Here is a 19,274-nt window from a genome sequence, read left to right on the forward strand (position 1 = left end):
CTTCCTAAATATCTTCCTTCCCGAGCCCTTCGCTCATCCATCTCCAACTCCCTCAGGGTCAGCCGCTTCTCGAAGCAACGAGTTGGGGGTCGATCTCTCGCCGTGGCAGGGGCCTCCCTCTGGAACAGCCTTCCTGCTTCCATGAAACTTGAGGAGAACCATCTCCGGTTCCGGAAGCACCTCAAAACCTTCCTCTTTGCTTCTGCTTTCTCTCTCCCTCTCCCCTCCTAAATTCTCGACTGAATCTGCACCGAATCTGCAACTGGGCCACTCTCACCGACCTCGGTCCTGGGCCCAGCCACTCTCCTCTTGCACTGCCTCCCTGGCAACCCCTGCACTGAGGGACTGTCTCTGTATCCCTACAGCCCCCCTTTCCCAGCTGTTGTCTGCACTTACCTTGCACTTGCCACCAGCTGGCCCTATTTATTTACTCATTCTACTTACTTGTACTGCACTTCCCCCCTCCCCTTCCCCTTGCACTTTTCCCTTCCCCCTACCCCTGCACTTGCGCGGTCTGAATGACACCTGGCCTAGTAGGATCGTTGTCTGTCTTCCCCTTGTTCCCCCCTCCCTGCCTCGTCACGCCTTGAAACACTTGTGTATAGGCACGTTACAAATGCCATATCATATCATATCATATCATATCATATAAGTGGAAGTACTGCCAAAATACTGCCATAAAATGGGTGATAATTCTGCCAAAAAGACAGTGCAGTTACCTCCGCCAAGATGCTCGGGGTAAATGCACACAGGTGATGGAAATTAAGCCATGTTGCACCCAATGGGACCTGAATGGGCATGTAAGGCCCACGGAAACACATTAGAGACGGGGGGAGGCTTTACGGAAATGGGATTCATCCACAAACCAGGCTAGTGTACATGCTTACCAACTTGAGAACCCCAATGCCTTTGTGTTGTCTCTTCTTGTAGTGGTAACAACCCCTACTTAGCACAGTCACAAAATAAATAAAAGACTGTGCAATCAGCACCTTCAAATTTCCAAATACAATCAGTTTTATTAATAAACCTCCATCAATGATATAAAATCACATAAAATCTAATGAACATTACACATGATTAGAACAAAGTTCCAAGTGCTAGTACAAATCAGACATGTGCAAAGCTAGATAGAAGTTAAAAACATTTCTACTTTTAGAATCCCAGACTGAAATGAGTCCAAAGTGCATACTCTCCAACAATGTTGGATAATTGGTAGTGAACTCCTGCTGTTAATGGCTATCTCTTTGCTCTTCGTCAGCAAAAAATTGCCGAATCATATTTACATTCAGGTAAAAGGTTCCACAAAATTAATATCTTATTTGCAAATGCTGACCCTTAGTTCAGCATCATATAACCCAACATGTTTAGTTATTTTTTATCATTAACACGAACACTGCAAGGACTTCTTCAGGGTTACCCAACGTGCAGGTACAATTGTGTGCACTTATTTCTTCATCAATACTTTAAAATGTATATGCAGGCGTTCTTCCCAAAAATGTGAAATAATTTCTTTATTAACAATCAGCGGCTTTGTTGGAATGTCTTCCTAGTAGACTCCAATATTTCTGCGTGTCAAACGAAACTCCTGATCGCGTATTGTAAAATCGCTGCATTGAGCGCGTAACTCCAACCGTCAGTTGTTTCCGTTTCAAAGGGATTTATTGTGGGACTTTTTCACTTGCTGTGAAATTAACTAAGAACTTCGTACCGTACCGTCTGATTCTTCCACCATTGAACGTCTTGGTAGCGTGCTGAGAATCACCTGACTGACTGGCCCACACCATTCCCAAACACACTTCTCAACACCATGCTGTCACTAGCAGTAGCAAACCTCCCGATCCACAACCTCCTGCTGTGCATTGAGCTGCAGAAGCATACACAGCTGCAACGCAGACAGCAAGAGGCAGAAAGGTGGCGAACACACCTGGCAAGAAGAATGCATCCATTCCTTGGGCCAGGCGATCATCCTGGCACTAACTGATGGGCAGCTAATAACACTGTACCATCGTAACAGGGAGACCATAGCAGAGCTACTCACCCTGATGCAGGATGATCTGCAAAGCAGGGGCTACATAAGAACAGCAATACCACCACTGCAGAAGCTTGTGTCAGTGCTGCACTTTCTTGCTACAGGTACCTTCCAGTGCACTGTGGGCATATTGCCTGGAATAAATATAGAAATTGTGAGGTAGGGTGGGCACCGCTTTATTTTTATAATAATTCAATAGTGTTGTTTGTTTTTTTCTTTATTTATGTCTGGGAGCTCGTCCTTTACCCTAGGCACTGGGTAATCAGAACATCTACAAAAAAGAAGAAATGGACAGTTTCCATCTCAGGATGAGCTCTCTCACACTCCCCTATTCGGGTTTCCAACTGTGTTCGAAGTAGTATAAAATTGTATTCAGTTGTTTCTTTTATGATTATACATGAAATCATTGAAATCATTGATCCACATTTCCAATTATGATTTTCAGTCTCCTTATTTATTCCTGACCACTCAGTGTTTCAAAATTATAGCCTATGCATTTCGGACTTCCGTCCATCATCAGGGCTTTAAACACTATTAATAATCATGAAATCAGTGACAATCCCATTGTTGTAACACATTCCCAATCGTCCACCATATAGTGAAATCCGTAACAAAATAGTATCATCACATACCCAATTGTAGTTGTCATCCAAAATGGAATGCCACGAAAGGATGCAGAAAGAATGGAGAAATAAAACCAAATCTACATTATGGAACATTGTTATCATTATTCATGAAAATTTAAATTGCATAATTGTATGGGTCACTACCTGTGGGTATTCTGCTTTTAAAAGATCTCTGCTCTGTAGATGTCTGAGCAGCACTCGTACGCAGTTCCTATTCAATAAATACATATAGAACCCTATGTTATAATCCTTCGAATCTGATCTCTCTCCCAAGGTTTTAGTATAACGTCACTCTCGTTCGGTATTCTTACCTTTCTCAGGTGCCGCTGTATTGACAAGTCGGCTGCTCACAAAGAGCCGCCACTGTCCGTTGTGGTGTACTTGTGTACTAATATCTTGCGCGCATGCGCGCAATGTTCCACTCCGAATTTCGTTCTCCTCTCCATTCATTAATCTTTAACAAAACAACTTTCTCCCTGGCTTCACCGTGTCACCGTGACCTTTGCTTAATTTAAAAAAACATTCTTTTCAGAAAGATATGAATTTATATGTCTCAAACGTGTACTGCTCTGTCGCGCCTGCGCGCGTGTTGGCCACTATACCGCGGGGTCCCGCGCATGCGCCTGGACCCCGTGGGTAGTGTTCTCTCAGCATCCGTGTGGTCGCAAATCCCTATAATCTAGTGTCATACTCTGATCTTTCTTGTCCTATGGACCTGAACGGAATAATATTTATTGGAAAAATAATGTGCCATTTCTCGAACCCCCTCTTCCAATCTAAGAGTAGGTTATTCAAAAATTGCCAGTTATTGTTGCAGTGTATTGATACCATTTTCTAACTTGCTCATCATATTCAATTTCACGTCGACATTTTCGGGATCTGGATTGGTACAGAGGAATCTTTCAACGATTTTTTTATATATCTGAACAGCATAGACCAGCGAATTCAGTTTACACAAGAAACTTCAAAAACTCAAATACACTTTTTGGATGTATCGATACAAATTCAGAACAACAGTTTTCACACCAACATTTACAGGAAAGAGACGGACCGCAACAACCTTCTCCATCGACTAAGTTTCCATCAACCGAGTCTTATCAGGAATCTACCTTTTAGTCAGATGATGCGAGTGAAGAGGATTGTGAACGATCCAATGGCTTGTGAAATAGAGATTGAAAAAATGGGAGAAAGATTTGAAGCTAGAGGATATAAATCTTCAGAAATAAAGGTGGCAAAAGAGCGTTGCAGAAACCCACAAACACTGATAGTAGGAAAGAGAAGAAAGAACCAAATATGGTTTATGTTTCGTGTTATTCAACACAGAGCAATAAGATCAAGAGTGTGAATAAGAAAAACTGGAGTACATTGACAAGCGACATGAGAGTTGAACATCTGTTCAGAGAATTGCCTACTTTCGCATACAGAAGAAGCGCGAATCTAAGAGACAGATTGGTGAAAACGAGACCGGGGAAGAAAAGGATCGAGACCATAAGGAAAGGGACATATCCATGCTTACACTGCAGTAACTGCAATTTCATAACAAAGGGAGATGTAGTAGACCATCCCCGCACGGGTGAGAAGATCAAATTAAGAGGATACGCAACATGTGATACACCAAATATAATTTATGCGATTAAATGCCCATGCGGCATTTACTATGCAGGGCAATCGAAAAGAGCTGGTAAGCTACGATGGAATGAACACAGATCATGCATTCGGAACAATAATGTGAACTCAGCAGTGGCAAGGCATTGGAATTCGATGAAGCACAATATTAGCCAGATGAGGATACAGATTCTCGAGGCTATTCAACAACGTAACACACATGAAGATGTAGGAAAAAGGCTGAACCAACGAGAAACATTTTGGATCGATCGAATAGATTCCCTGAGACCGAGGGGTATAAATGAGGAAGTGAACTTTATGTGCTTTTTGTGAATTCTGGATAACTCGTGGATAACACGAGAGGGTACACGTCGCGTCCCGCAGGGTGCTCCCTGTGGGACGTAAGGCAGTGATTTCACTGCCATATGTGAAGACCCTCCAGTGGACATAATAATACGAATGGACAAAAATGTACACAGTGACATAGAATATTAATTGGTTCTTACTGGTAAGAAATGGTTCTACAACTGAGCACACGTAAGTTAAGGAAATATATGTAAACTCCAGTAGACGTGAAATTGAATATGATGAGCAAGCTAGAAAATGGTATCAATATAGATACATATGAATCCAGTGGACATCATAATATGAATGTGAATGGACAAAAATGTATACAGTGTTACAGAGTATGAATTGGTTCTTACTGATAAGAAATGGTTTTATGACTGAGCACATGTAAGTTAAGGAAATATATGTAAACTCTAGTAGACGTGAAATTGAATATGATGAGCAAGTTAGAAAATGGTATCAATTTGGATACACTCCAACAACAACTGGCAATTTTTGAATAACCTACTCTTAGATTGGAAGAGGGGGTTCGAGAAATGGCACATTATTTTTCCAATAAATATGATTCCGTTCAGGTCCATAGGACAAGAAGATCAGAGTATGACACTAGATTATAGGGATTTGCGACCACACGGACGCTGAGAGAACACTACCCACGGGGTCCAGGCGCATACGCGGGACCCCGCGATATAGTGGCCAACACGCGCGCAGGCGTGACAGAGCAGTACACGTTTGAGACATATAAATTCATATCTTTCTGAAAAGAATGTTTTTTTAAATTAAACGATGGTCACGGTGACACGGTGAAGCCAGGGAGAAAGTTGTTTTGTTAAAGATTAATGAATGGAGAGGAGAACGAAATTCCGAGTGGAACATTGCGCGCATGCGCGCAAGAGATTAGTACACGAGTACGTCACAACGGACAGCGGCGGCTCTTTGTGAGCAGCCGGCTTGTCAATACAGCGGCACCTGAGAAAGGTAAGAATACCGAACGAGAGTGACGTTATACTAAAACCTTGGGAGAGAGATCAGATTCGAAGGATTATAACATAGGGTTCTATATGTATTTATTGAATAGGAACTGCGTACGAGTGCTGCTCAGACATCTACAGAGCAGAGATCTCTTAAAAGCAGAAGACCCACAGGTAGTGACCCATACAATTATGCAATTTAAATTTTCATGAATAATGATAACAATGTTCCATAATGTAGATTTGGTTTTATTTCTCCATTCTTTCTGCATCCTTTCGTGGCATTCCATTTTGGATGACAACTACAATTGGGTATGTGATGATACTATTTTGTTACGGATTTCACTATATGGTGGACGATTGGGAATGTGTTACAACAATGGGATTGTCACTGATTTCATGATTATTAATAGTGTTTAAAGCCCTGATGATGGACAGAAGTCCGAAATGCATAGGCTATAATTTTGAAACACTGAGTGGTCAGGAATAAATAAGGAGACTGAAAATCATAATTGGAAATGTGGATCAATGATTTCAATGATTTCATGTATAATCATAAAAGAAACAACTGAATACAATTTTATACTACTTCGAACACAGTTGGAAACCCGAATAGGGGAGTGTGAGAGAGCTCATCCTGAGATGGAAACTGTCCATTTCTTCTTTTTTGTACATATTGCCTGGAATGTCACAATCCACGTTTTCTAATGTGTTTGCCCAGGTGCTGGATGCACTCATGTAGTATGCAGCACAGCATATCTCCCTGCCCACCTCCCCAGCACAGGTAAATGCTACAAAGCCAATCTTCTATGCATCTGCCCACCTCCCTAACGTCATTTGATATCTGGACTGCATGCATGTGACACTGGTGGCCTCCCGGACAACAGAAGAGGTGTACATGAAAAGGAAACAACAAAATCCCCTTTATTTGCAGGTGACCTCTGACTCAGACCTCACTGTGACACACTGCTGCCACCGCATCCCAGGTTTCATCCACGGTGCCATGATCCTGAGAAACAGTACACTGCCAGCAGAAATGTATATGGACATGGATCCTGGGAAAGTACAATCGCCATCATACAACACCACATGCTTCTCATTTGAAACAGGTACTGACAATGGGGGTGGTGGGGCAAACACCTATTTGATCTCAATGTAATGTGGCTCTGTCACAGCCCTGTGCAGGATGCACCTGCCCTCTGACACAACAGATAAGAAGCTGCACCCCAACGGAATATGCCCTGCAGGACAATCTCATAGCATGACAAAAATGCATGATCCCAAATGTATTAAGAAATGTACAAAGACTGAACTACAGGTACGACTATGCATAGGGAAATCTTAACTACACAGTAAACATCGCAGTTTTCGTCTGCATGATGGCAGTGCAACACTGACAGGCCATGAAGGCATGAACGATACAAACCATTAATGTAATTTCCCAAGAGCAAGAGCACTATCACAACGTGCACAAGATTACCAGTACACTTATCAGAGCGCATGCTTGAGTGCCCAGTACTGGACAGCCAAAGACATCACAATAATTGCCAATCCGGTTACAGTGTATGCCTGTTACAGCTGGTGGGTCAGTGATTTGTGAAATGGGCGAAATACCAAGTGACATTACCCATTTCCCACACGTATTCCATGAGGCCTTATGTAATGTGGGGATAGACAACTAGTGATTTTAAATGTGCCATAAGAATACAGACATGTTGACCAATATGCCATGACCAATTGTGGCACTTGCTCATATTTCTTGAACCATAAGCAACACCTATACCCATTGCCTTTGCAGGTGACTCTGGCTATCTTCAGCTCCTGTGTCTGATGACACTTATAGGGAACCCACGCACAGCAAAGGAGGAGTCCTGCAATTAGGCAAATATTAGGAGCAGGCTCTCCATAGAGTATACCTTTGGCCTGCTGAAAGGACAGTTCTGGTGTCTCCATCAGACAAGGGGCCCTCGAATGAACAAACAAGACAAGGTGGGCAAAATTGTTGTGGTTTGTACCATGTGGCACAACAAGTGTATTAGTATACATGTCCCATGTACTTCCTGATGTCCTCATAGCTCCACCACAGGATGTCACACATTTCGGAAACCACTTGCCACCATGCAGTGACCGTGATGAAGGTGGGATGGATGTCTTGTGTGCCAAGAACTGATTGAGGATTTGTTTTAAGGACATTTGAGTACAAAGACCTCAGTATTTAATATAGTTGCATAGAAAATGTGTCACACCCACTCAAAAATGACTGACCTTGCAACTGTTCAAGTGTTAATGTGATTTGTATACAAAGAAACACCCATACCTTCTCCCCACCCTCAATCCCCAACACCAATGCCCTCACTCAACCCTCAATCCCTAATGTCATCTTGGAGTCTGGAAATAATGTTTCTGGTGTTTTTCTTGTCCAGAAGTCACCTGTGGTGTGTGAGTGGATGTCCACAACTGCTGCTGACAGGGACTCCCTACTTGTCACCCTTTTGTGGGAGTAATGGGAGTGGGAGTGCCTCAGATTGATGACATTACTGATGTGCAATTTCCCTAGCTATTCTCCTTGAGGCCCCTTGCACAGCATCCCACTTTGCGCGTGCATGTGCAGCTGCAGGTCTTTGAGCTTTTCCATCTTCTACTTCCACTGCTCTATTCTTGCAAACCTCTGCTAGATGGCAGGTAAAGCGTCACTAGACAGGCCATCAGGTTGGCGAACAGGTGAGCTTGTGCATGTGTCATCACTGTAGCACGTGGTAGCACCACCATCTAAAGCCACTCAAAGCCTCATCATTGTCGTCTGTGGCTACAGTGTTATCATGCTGTGTATGCCACTGCAGGTCCTTAGCTCCATGGGATCGGGGAGGAGCGGTCATATGTGACAGTTGGCCTGGAGGAGGGTGTGGAAAATGGCAGGGCAACTACAGCCCCACCATTGACAGGTCGCTAAGAACCTATGCTGTATACTGATTAAGGCTGACTGGTGGTCACGATTGCTAGAGATATTCCTGCTTGACTTGAGGCAGGCTCACTGTTGAAAGTTGCAGTGGGGGATGGTTCAACTGACAAGATAGGCATATCTACCGAACTCGGACCAGGAAGCACTCGGGCGCAGGACAGTACCACATATCCTTGAAAAGGACCTACGGGTCGAAACACGTGTCGGCTGACCACATGGGGCAACTAGAACCCCTGTTCATTTGTACCCACTAATGGTGTTGATAACTCAAAGAAAATAAACCAATCGTGCTACAAAGACAGCACTTCAAACACAAAATGGTGTGGACAATATATCCTTCAATATATAAATAAGACAAGGTATGCAGGTTTCCCTTTCTACCAAACGAGGTGTGGGCTGCACCTCAATCCTAACCTGAGATCTTGCCGCAACATCAATAAACAGGGAAACATATCACCAGAGCTCAGCAGGGCAGGTTCCAATCTAGAGCCGGTTTTCTTTTCCCACTGACAAAGTAGTAACCTGATTTCCAGCTAAGGTGGTGATGGATGCAGCTGCAGATCTTGCTATGGAGGTGTGAACGCTGTTAGAGATGGAAGATGCTATCAGGTACACCTTGGTTCCTGTTTTTGTGGTTGGTGTCTTGCAGAAGCTGCCTGATGTATGGTGAGCAGGTGTTGCAGAAGAGGTGCTTGATGTGGCGATGTTTTCTGCTGTGGTGATTGGCACAACATGTGGAGGTTCTGCAGCACTGGCAATGGTACATTCACCCTAGCTGCCTTGTGTGCTTGTAGTGAGAGGAATGACCTGGAATTGGTTGTCATGTGTTCATGGTCACGTACATGCAGAACTCACAGGGACTGGTTAGTAACCTGTATCCATCTACCTATGTGGTTCCTTGGGGCAGAACATTTAACACTGCACCTTCCATGTGGCTTAGGTGGTGTTTGAATGATATGGAGTGAATTTGTGTCATCTTGGTGTTACAGCTAGGGTGTGTTTTCTGGGTTGTGGCACAGGTGGCTGCAGTTCTATGTCTACTTTTTTGCGTAGGGTGTCCCTCCAGTCCTCTGTAACTTGGCATACTTGTAACGGTCCTCTGACTCCTGATTGATTGAGGTATTTGTAACGCACACTAAACAAACCGAATCATTTCAAGGTGCAGATACATCTAAGGCTAGGATATTAAATCTTAGCCAAAAGAGTGTCAACTAGCCTCATAGAAAATATCATGCAACCAATCATTAAACAGAAACGTTTTAAGTTCTGTTCAGAGCGATGCCAGGGAGTCCGCTTTTCTGATTTCCAAAGGAAGACCGTTCCACAGTTTTTGCCCAACATAGAGAATCTGCAGTCGCCACGAAATACGCATCGAGTGGGTGGGACAGCCAACAGGAGCTTATGCCCTGACCTTAGTGCACAAGTGGGGTGATGCCATTTAAGTTTGTCCTCCAAATATCCAGGTGCTAGGTTGTTCAAACCTTTGTAGATCCGGTCCTCCACTGTTAACCAGTGGACAGTGGACAGACCGACTCAGACCTCTGATTGGCGTGGATTTTGATACCCGAAAGACCAGTTTAACTGCTGCATTCTGCGCCCTCTGAAGTCTCTTAATTTGTTTGGTGGGGGCCCCTGGCAACAATCTGTTACAATAGCCCAACTTAGAGTTAACAAGGGCTCCCACCACAGTAGCATGATAGTACATGGGAACCTAAGGCAAAGCCGGAAACCAACAAAAGTGTCCTGCACCTTAGCAGAGACCTGCCCTTCACATCCCTTAACGTCACTCTGCCAAATACACTCCAGATTCTTAACCCTGGATGCATATTTTAATTATCCTGTTGTGGATACCTTTTTTGGTGGTGTATGGTACACAATGTAGGGATAGGGCACAGTGTATGATGCATTTGTATGCAATGTTGCCCTTTGTACATGTTTATGCATGTGTTTTCTCATGTGTGGGGGCCAAGGAATTTCATTCATCTGCTTTGTTGCATTTGGCATGACCAGGGGTCTCTCTGGGTTGATGGTTATGGCATTGTGCAATTGCTGGCTCCCAAGGTTCCAAGAGGTAGGTGACCAGTAGGATGATGTCTACTTGCATCAAATTTCTTTCCATTCATTTCAACATGGTGTGACTTCGAGGTGTACACATGGAATGGGTTGTCATCTGTATCCCTATGGCATTGTTTGCAGTGAGCAAGCAAGGAACTTACCATCAACAATGTCACCTGAGTGTGCACCTAATGATGGCTGGGGCACATGCACTGCCTTCAAGTATCCCTGTCCGCATGGTGTACCTTTGGTCTCACCTTGTTCGGTTTGGCTCCCTGCTCCCACCTCTGCTGTTCCTACTCCCTTGATCATTTGCATGTGCAGGATGATTGCCACTGTCTCCTGCCAGGAGATGAGGTGCATCATCTCCAAATTGCCTCATCCTGTGGCAGACATCTTACGGTGGTAAATGGCGATGAGACTGCAGATATATGCCATGAGGTCGTTCCACATCTTTCTGCAATCTTATAAGTCCTGCTGCACAGTGGCAACTGCCACTAACTTGCCCCTTATTTCTATCCATATTGTGGCCTTGCAGTGGATGGATGTCTTGCAATGTTGGCTTCGAAAAGGTTCTTCAGCATTGTCCACCTTCTCATCTGCAAAGTGATGCAGCTTAGCCTCCCTGACCCTCAATTCAGGCACCGTAGACTTGCCCTTGTCTCCTGGCATGCTTCAGAAAGGCTTCGTTATCAGATGGCTATGAAAAGAGGTGCATTCAGGATGGATTGTGATGGATTGGGCATCATTATAAGTTTGCCGGTCCAGTAACTATGGTACCAGTAAGCTTGTCGGTACCGTAGTTACCGGATCAGCAAACTACAAGTTCTGCTCACGAGTGCCTTTCTGGCTGCCAGGTCTGACCTGGCGGGTAGACGAGAACCCGCAAGGTCTCCTCATCGGATGCACCGGCACCATTCATGAATGGTGCTGGTGCATCCGACGTCCCAATTCCCATTGAGCTCTATGGGGCTCAAATGGGAATGGGGAAGAATATTTTCCGGCGCCCGCGAATGGGAAAATATCGGGTCTGGCAAGGCCGTAATGACCAGGTAATTTCTCATTCGCGGGCTCCAGAAAAAAATGTATACCGGCGGCAGCGGCACGGCTACCTCCAGTATCATAATGAGGCATTGGGCCTCATTAGGACCCTGGCGGAGTGGGTTTCCGCCAGCGCTAATCGCGGCGGACCCGTCCGCCGTACTACGAGTTCCCGTAGCGCCATGGCGCCGTTCTCCGCCTGGTTTTACCAGGCGGAGAAAACCATGGCGCTACGGGACCTCGTTGTTAATTACGCCACCGTATTTTACGGTGGCGTAATTAACTCCTTCCCCACTCCCATTATACCCTATGGGGCAAGAATGGGAATGGGGAAGGGCAGAATGGGGATTGGGGATTTACCGCTCCGCCAAGGTCGGAATGGGGCGGTAAATCCGCCAACCCCCATGGCGCTATCGACGGCTTTCCGCCGTGCTTCGCGGTGCATTTAGCACCGCGAAATCCGCCAGGGTCCTAATGAGGCCCATTGTGTTTTTAAAGAAGGACGCCACTTCCCATTTGCTGAAATGATGCTATTACCACTCAGCGGTAAATCCACTGCTGGAATTACTGTTTGGTTATGCCTCCAATGTTCCAGTTTTAATGGTAATTCGACTGAAATTTGGGGGAATTACTGAGGTAAGATGGTTTTCAACAGTAATTCTGATGTCAGAATTACCCTTACAGCCAATGGTTGGTGTGTGCACCCATCCACTCATAATGTGGCAGTAATTCTGCCAGACACCACAGCAGTAGCAATAATTCTGTCCACCTGAGTTACCACTGAACCTACAGCTCGACCTTTCATGTGTCCCAATGTCTGTGGCATGGATGAGCTCCTTAGTTTCAGAAACAAACGCAAACCTTCCTTTTTCTAAAGCCAGAAATTAGGATGCCTTGATTATACGCTCATTCAATTTTTAATGTCCATAGTGCCTTACAGCACCACCAATACAAAACAATACAAAGCCCTACAATACAATACAATACAATGCAATACAATACAATCCATATAATCCACCACATCTTGGACAGAGTGCAATCTTAGCCAGTAAATTATTGGTTTAAGATGAGCCTCGGGTTCCAAACTCCTCAGACCCACGTCCGTGTTTGTAGATAGGTTGGGACGATGACGTGAAAGACACTGCATCAACGGTGGTCAGTCTTAATGCTAACTTGTTTATAAATATTGAGAACATCAAGGGAGCAAAATCACATCCTTGAAGGACCACCATCCTTTCAAGAAAAGTGTCAGTGACTTCATCATCTAGGCCCCATCTACTGCATAATTATCAGTATGGAGCCTAACTATAACTGACAAGATGCTAATCGAGGCTAGACCATTTTACAAAACATACTTTTGGACACTGTCAAAAGCTGTTTTCAGATCAAGTTAAGGTGCATAAAGATTCTCCCTGTTGTGTAAAATCGCATTTTGTATGATTAGGCTGAGTCAGAATATCTGATCGGCTATTTCCACACCGTAAGAAGGTAACCCACCTCCTGATAGGGGAAGGAACACAAGAAAAAGAATTGAAGCTTCCCGCTACGAACCTGTGCCATGCAGGGGACCCTTCAAACAAAAACCAAAATGAACGTTGAGCATGGCATGAGCAGAGAGGCATTAAACTGTTGATGGAGGGTCGAACTGGTGCGCCGCTTAGTGCCAAATCAGAAGAAAATACCTTACCTGATTGATCCTGCCATGACTCACTGCCATGGCCCAGGCTGCTGTAGAGACAAGGTGCCCTATTGCAGGAGGGGTGCCACCCGCAGCCAGATCATTTGCTAGCACTCCACGTAGGGAAGGGGAGCTCTGCTTGATTGGTAGTAGGCCCTCCCCCTGTCAAGGTGGGCCTTTAGAGACTCCAATGACACTGCTGGCAATGACCAAGGTGGACAAAGAGAGACTGGGCCCCTCTGCTGCTGCAAAGAATAACAAGCTTAAGCTGGTATACGCAGTCCGGCCATAATCCTTGAAAGGCCCCCTCCCACACTGCTAATAACTGAATGATTTTGAGTTATTTGTATCGCACTGTGGACAAACTAAATCGCAGGACCAAAGGGAGGTATTTAGGGTGGGAAATCTGGATGTAGAGAGGTCCCAGGACCCAGACAGCCTTGTGGATGATGCATAGGGTGTTGAATGTGAGCCTTCTGGTCAGCCAGTGGAGGGTGTTTTAGGGCTGGGGAGATGCAGTCCATGGGCTTGAAGCCAAGGATAAGTCTTGCAGTCCTATTATGGATTAGTTGAAGGGGGCAAAGGGAGGAAAGAGGCAGATTGAGGAAGAGGCTTTTGCAGTAGTCCAGCCTCGAGAGAATCAGGAGGCTAACTAGAGAGTTGTTTAAGTTTATGTTTATTTACTTATATTGCGCCGGAGCCCACATTCATCCGGGCGCAAACACAGAACAGGAGGAAACAAACAGTACTATCATGTAGTACATAGACAAACAGTAATGTTTTAAGACTTTTCTTAAAAACAGTTTTGTTTACTTCTCAACGCATCTCCAAACGGAGTTTATTCCACACAATACCTGCCTGTGTGGCAAAGGATCGTCCATTACCCCGGACCGTTTTGTATCTTGGCTGAATTAAGCGCATAGAGTCCTTTGAATGAGTGACTTTGGCAATACGTTCCAGAACTAATCTGTCCTGCAAGTATTGAGGTGCTTTTCCATAAATGCACTTGTGAACAATAGAGTTTAGTTTACAACATATTCTAGGGGGAAGCAAGGAGCAGGCGTCCCAATGTGAAGGATCTCCGTTTTACTGGCATTAAGGCACATACCATTGGCAGAGCACCATGCCTGAATAGCAGTCAGACAGTCAGGTATGTGAGAGGAGGGGGAGGAGGTAGAGGATGGCAGCTTGAAGGAGAGCTGTGTGTTGTCTGCATTACACTGGAAATGAGGGGAGAAGGTGGAGATCAAGTGGGCTAGAGGGGCCAGGTAGATGTTGAAGAGCCATGGCAATAGGATAGAGCCCTGAGGGATGCCATAGGTAGAGAGTGAGGTGGAGGACAGAAAAGGACCCATTTGCACTTGGGAAGGTCTGTTTGAAAGGAAGGAGGTCAGCCACACCAGTGCCCAGTTTGTGATGGGTATCCTGGAGACGGTTTATGAGTATGGATTGGTTGACTTTGTCAAAGGGAGAAGAAAGATTGAAGAGGATCAGAACAGAGGGTGTGTTTGAGTCCAGGTTAGAGAGCAGGTCTTCACAGTGTTAAGGACAGTAGTTTCTGTGCCTCTGGATGCCCCTTAACCTGACTGGTGGTCATGGGTCATGGAGGCAGCCAACCATTTCAGTGTGGATGGTCAGTTGGGGGATCATAAGCTTCTCCTTGAGTTTGCCCCAAAAATGGTGATAGAGATAGGGCGATAGTTAGCCAGGCAAGAAGGGTCAGCAGACATGTTTTTTAGGAGAGGGTGCACAAGAGAGTGCTTAAGGAGTTGTGGGAAGTAGCCAGTGGCAAAGGAATTGCTGCAGAGGTCAGCCAAGGCTGGGACAAGAGAGGAGATGCTGTCCTTGATGGTTCTGGAGAAGCATGGAAGCACTCTATGAAAGTCTTTTTAGAGGAGACTTTCATAGAGCGGACAACTCTAGAGATCTTGTCTGGGGCAATGGGAGAGAAGGAAGAGAGTATGTGGGGGGAGAGTGGTGCCAAGGGAGGCAGGAGATGGCAGAGTAGATGACAGAGAGGACAGGATGTCCTGAGTTTTGGAGAAGTGGGTGGCCAGTGTAGAGCAGAGGGCCTGGGAAGGAGGAGTAGAGGAGGATACTGCAGTAGGATTGGCAAGTTCCTTGCAGATTTTAAAAAGTTAATTCGTGTTATTGGTGTCTCCAGAGATGTAGGCTTGGACATGAGCCCCCTCTCGGAGCATATATAAAGATGATATTGCTTTTGGACTAGATGGTAGGCCCGTTTTTCAAAGGATGAGCTTGATGCCTGCCACTTTCGCTCTGCAGCATTGCACTTGCGTTTCATAGCTGCCAAGTCAGAGCCATAGCAAGAGTTGCATTTGGAGGCAGGCTTTATGCACATCCTCGTGACAGGGGCAAGGATTCCAGGGTGTTAGAGATAGAGAGATGGTGGTTAGCTACAACACAGTCAGAAAGAGAGTCAAAGGAAGGGGATGGAGGAGGGACGGAGGAAGAGGCAAATGCAGAGACTGACACACGCTTCATCGGTTGAATGACAGAGCAGGAGATTGGCAGTGCAGTTGGGGGCATCATCAGGGAACAGGGGAGGTGAAGGTGGAAAAAAAGGAGAGAGTGGTCAGATGAGGAGAGAGGGGTTGTAAGAGGGTTGGAGAGTGGGATGTCTGTTTATATGAGAGCATCCAAGGTGTGTCTGCCAGAGTGGGTTGGGCCAGAGGGAAGGATAGTGAGGGAAAGAGGTTGTAGAGGTTGCGGAAGAGCACAGTAGCCACATCTGTAGAGTCAAGATGGATGTTAAATTACCCAAGGAGAATAGGTTTGGGGGAGGAGGCAAGAAGTGAGATGTACAGGTCTGCCTATTCTGAAAAGAAAAGGGAGGTTGGTGCAGGGGGCCTGTAGATGGTAGCAAGAGTAAGAGAGAAGGTAAGCAAGACAGATAGCCTGCAGACTAGGCTTTCAAAGGATGATTAGGTTTGAGGGGAGATGATGGAGGCAGGAACCCACTCAGGGAAAATCAGAGCTATGCCGCCACCTGTCGGACGGTCTGGGATTGAACAGGATCTTGAAGCTCTCAGGGAGGAGAGTATCAAAAGCAGTGACGGAGTTGGCCTTGAACCACGTCTCGGTGAGAGCAAGGAAGCAAAGCTCTTCAAGGAGGCGACAGATCTCAGAGGTGTGTTTGATAGCAGAGTGAGAATTGAGGGTAGCTAAGTGAAACTGGTTTCCCCCTTTAAATGATTTGTGAGGGGGGCATAGGGGTGGGGTGCCACCACTTGGGGAGGGTCTGGGAGGATGAGTGATGAAGAGGTGGCAGAAGAGGGGGAAAGTTTAAGAGAGCTGGAAGACGCCTGTCAAGACAGAGGAGGTTGGGCTTAGAGCTCTGGGCCATTATAGTGCCACTGTGATAGACATGAATGGTTCACTTGTAAGATGCAAAATGAGCCAATAGCACTTCCCATCTGGTCCTAACAGTAGTCGGTGAGGAAGAAAAGGGGGAGAAGACAAAAACCATATGGGGAGTCCATAAGGCAGAAGAAGGAACAACAAAGAGAATGTCAGTGATAGTCTGTCTGAAGGATGCGTTGATGTAGGTGTCTGCAATGGGCAGACCAGGGTTGGATCTCAGGAGTGCCTTTTTAAATGTATTCCTTCCAGACTTTGTTAGAGAAGGAGAATAGGTGATGGAAAAGCAATTAGAAAAGATAGGGGAGACGGAGAGCACCATGGGGCCTGAGACAGAAATCAGAGGATAGAAGGAGAGAGGGATGTAAGCACTATGCAACAGTAGAATCTCACCAGGCAGCCAAACAGACAAAATCAATGAGCACCGTAGAATGTTCACAATCAAAGATGAAAAACAAATTGGAAAGCACACCTACATTCGAATTTGCAGTAAGCACTAAAAAGAAGTACCTAATGGAGGATGCACAGTTGGAAAGGCACACCTAAAGTCGAATGCGACAGTAAGCACTAAAATAGCAGTAAAAAATTGAGGTTGCGCAGTTGGAGAGCACACCTAAATTCGAAATTGCCAGTAAGCACTAAAAAGCAGTACAAAATGGAGGACGCATAGTTGGAAAGCGCACCTACATTTGAATTTGCCAGTAAGCACTAAAAAGCAGTACACAATGGAGGATGTGCAGTTGGAAAGACACACCTGAGAATCTAAATTGTGATTTCAAATGTTTTGAAGCAGGGCATTAAGAAAACAGCAGTGAACCTTCAGAAAGAGGCGACCAGCAAGATGCATATTTCAGTAGGTGTATTGTTTAGAGTTTATAGTTAGGCAGGTAGGGAAAAGGAGCAGGAAAGCAACTAGGCAGTCAGGGAGTCATAGGGAGATGTGTGGACCAGGCCAATGTGTTCCATGTTGCTTACCGGTGCAATTGTCAGAGCAGGATTTTGAATCATGGGCAAAGCGTGCCGTGGTCCCAGGCAGTGTGAAACAATTGGGAACGTTGACAAGTGGTAAAGGGTCATGGATTAGCAGCAGGGAGAGGTGCTCCCGCCAGCTCCAGACAGGTACAGACAGGGGCCTCAGTGTGGGCCTTCGAGGCTGACTCCCTGATTGGCAATTTAATAGTGATATCTTGCAAATACCCATAATATACCTATATATTAGTAAAAACTATTGCCTTTGTCAATGAGCATTTTCAGTCTTGGGGGAGGGCTTTACTAAGTGTTATCGGCCCACTCCTGAGTTAATGGGTCTGAGGGATTCGAACACCTGATATATCCTCTCCCATACTGCTCCAATGCTGCTATGACCTCTTATAATCACAAAACAAGTTAAAAAAAGAAAACAGTTGGAGAAAGTGTTTGGAACTTTGGAGTGTCCATCATTTAGGTTGAATGTTGGCTAAGGGAGACACTGATCATGGATGCAGAATGTTGGGAGTGAAGCAGCATGGGTTCTATCACTGGCTAAGGCCCTCTGTTGACCCGTTGTGTGTAATAGTCTGCAAACATTCCGATGGTATGTATAATTAGCCGTTACAGACCTGGCTAAATTTTTATCCTACAAAGTTTTATGAGTCCTGAACACTAAGTTAAAGGCCTGAGTGCAGCAGTGCCACCATTTAATGAGGCTTACAGCTCCCTAACAACCAGCAGAGCCTGATATCTAGGACTTTAAAGTTATCATAATCCCCCTTCTGTGCACCTAAATGTAAGTGTGAGAGTGTTCCATTTTAGAGAGGAAAAAGGAAACATTTGCATAAATGCTAATTGTACATTTGCAGTGCTAATTTGAAGTTTCATAATTGTATGATTACATTTGGAAAAAGTTAACTTTGGGCAGCATATTGAGGTCTTCTTTCATGGACCTGTAGACAGTCTATAAATCCAGCTCTGCAGTCGAGAGGAATCAGATGTGAATATAATATATCCTCTGCAGCACTTCCAGAGTGCCATGATACCACAGGCTAATACAGATTGTGTTTTGACCAATCGTTTAAACTGGCAATTCTCTAAGGAACACATTATTGCGAATCTCAATCAGTTTGGCAGTTTTAATGAGTTGGGAATGGATGGATAAGACTGCATGATATGAGAGTCGTGTGAAGGGTTTAGATTGACGGATGGTGTTCCTCTCCTAATAGAGACTGCATAGTTGTGGGTTGTGCATATGAAGAAACGTGTTGAGCATGCCCTCAAAGTTGAATCTAGTGGTTGATTTCCCATGGGTTACATAATTGTGTTTTTAGGGAATGTTGTACAGTCAATAGCTAGTTTCTTGGCATTCTTTCACTTGTAATTCTCTTTCTCTTTTATGCTGGTTTTTATGCTTTGTTGCGCCTGATCTAAGGTTTCTGTTTTTGTGCTGCTGCTAATGTATAGAGAACCACCTGCTAGTCTTTATTATGTTTGTATGTGATTTATAGTTTACTATTATTGATGTGTTTTGGGTTTGATCTAACGTTTACATTTTTGGTGCTGCTGCTAATGTATAATGAACCTCCTGGCAGTCCTAGTTTTGCCCTGA

The 19,274-nt window shown here is 45.0% G+C and overlaps 1 long non-coding RNA gene across 1 annotated transcript in view; it reads right to left on the reverse strand.

Annotated features, from left to right (window-relative positions):
• Positions 1-19,274, reverse strand: part of LOC138472500 (uncharacterized) — an 823,178-nt gene that overhangs the window by 114,075 nt on the left and 689,829 nt on the right. The gene's annotated exons all lie outside the window — the stretch shown is intronic.

The sequence above is a fragment of the Ambystoma mexicanum genome, chromosome 8, assembly GCF_040938575.1.
Source record: "Ambystoma mexicanum isolate Mex_15411 chromosome 8, UKY_AmexF1_1, whole genome shotgun sequence".
Lineage (NCBI taxonomy): Eukaryota > Metazoa > Chordata > Amphibia > Caudata > Ambystomatidae > Ambystoma > Ambystoma mexicanum.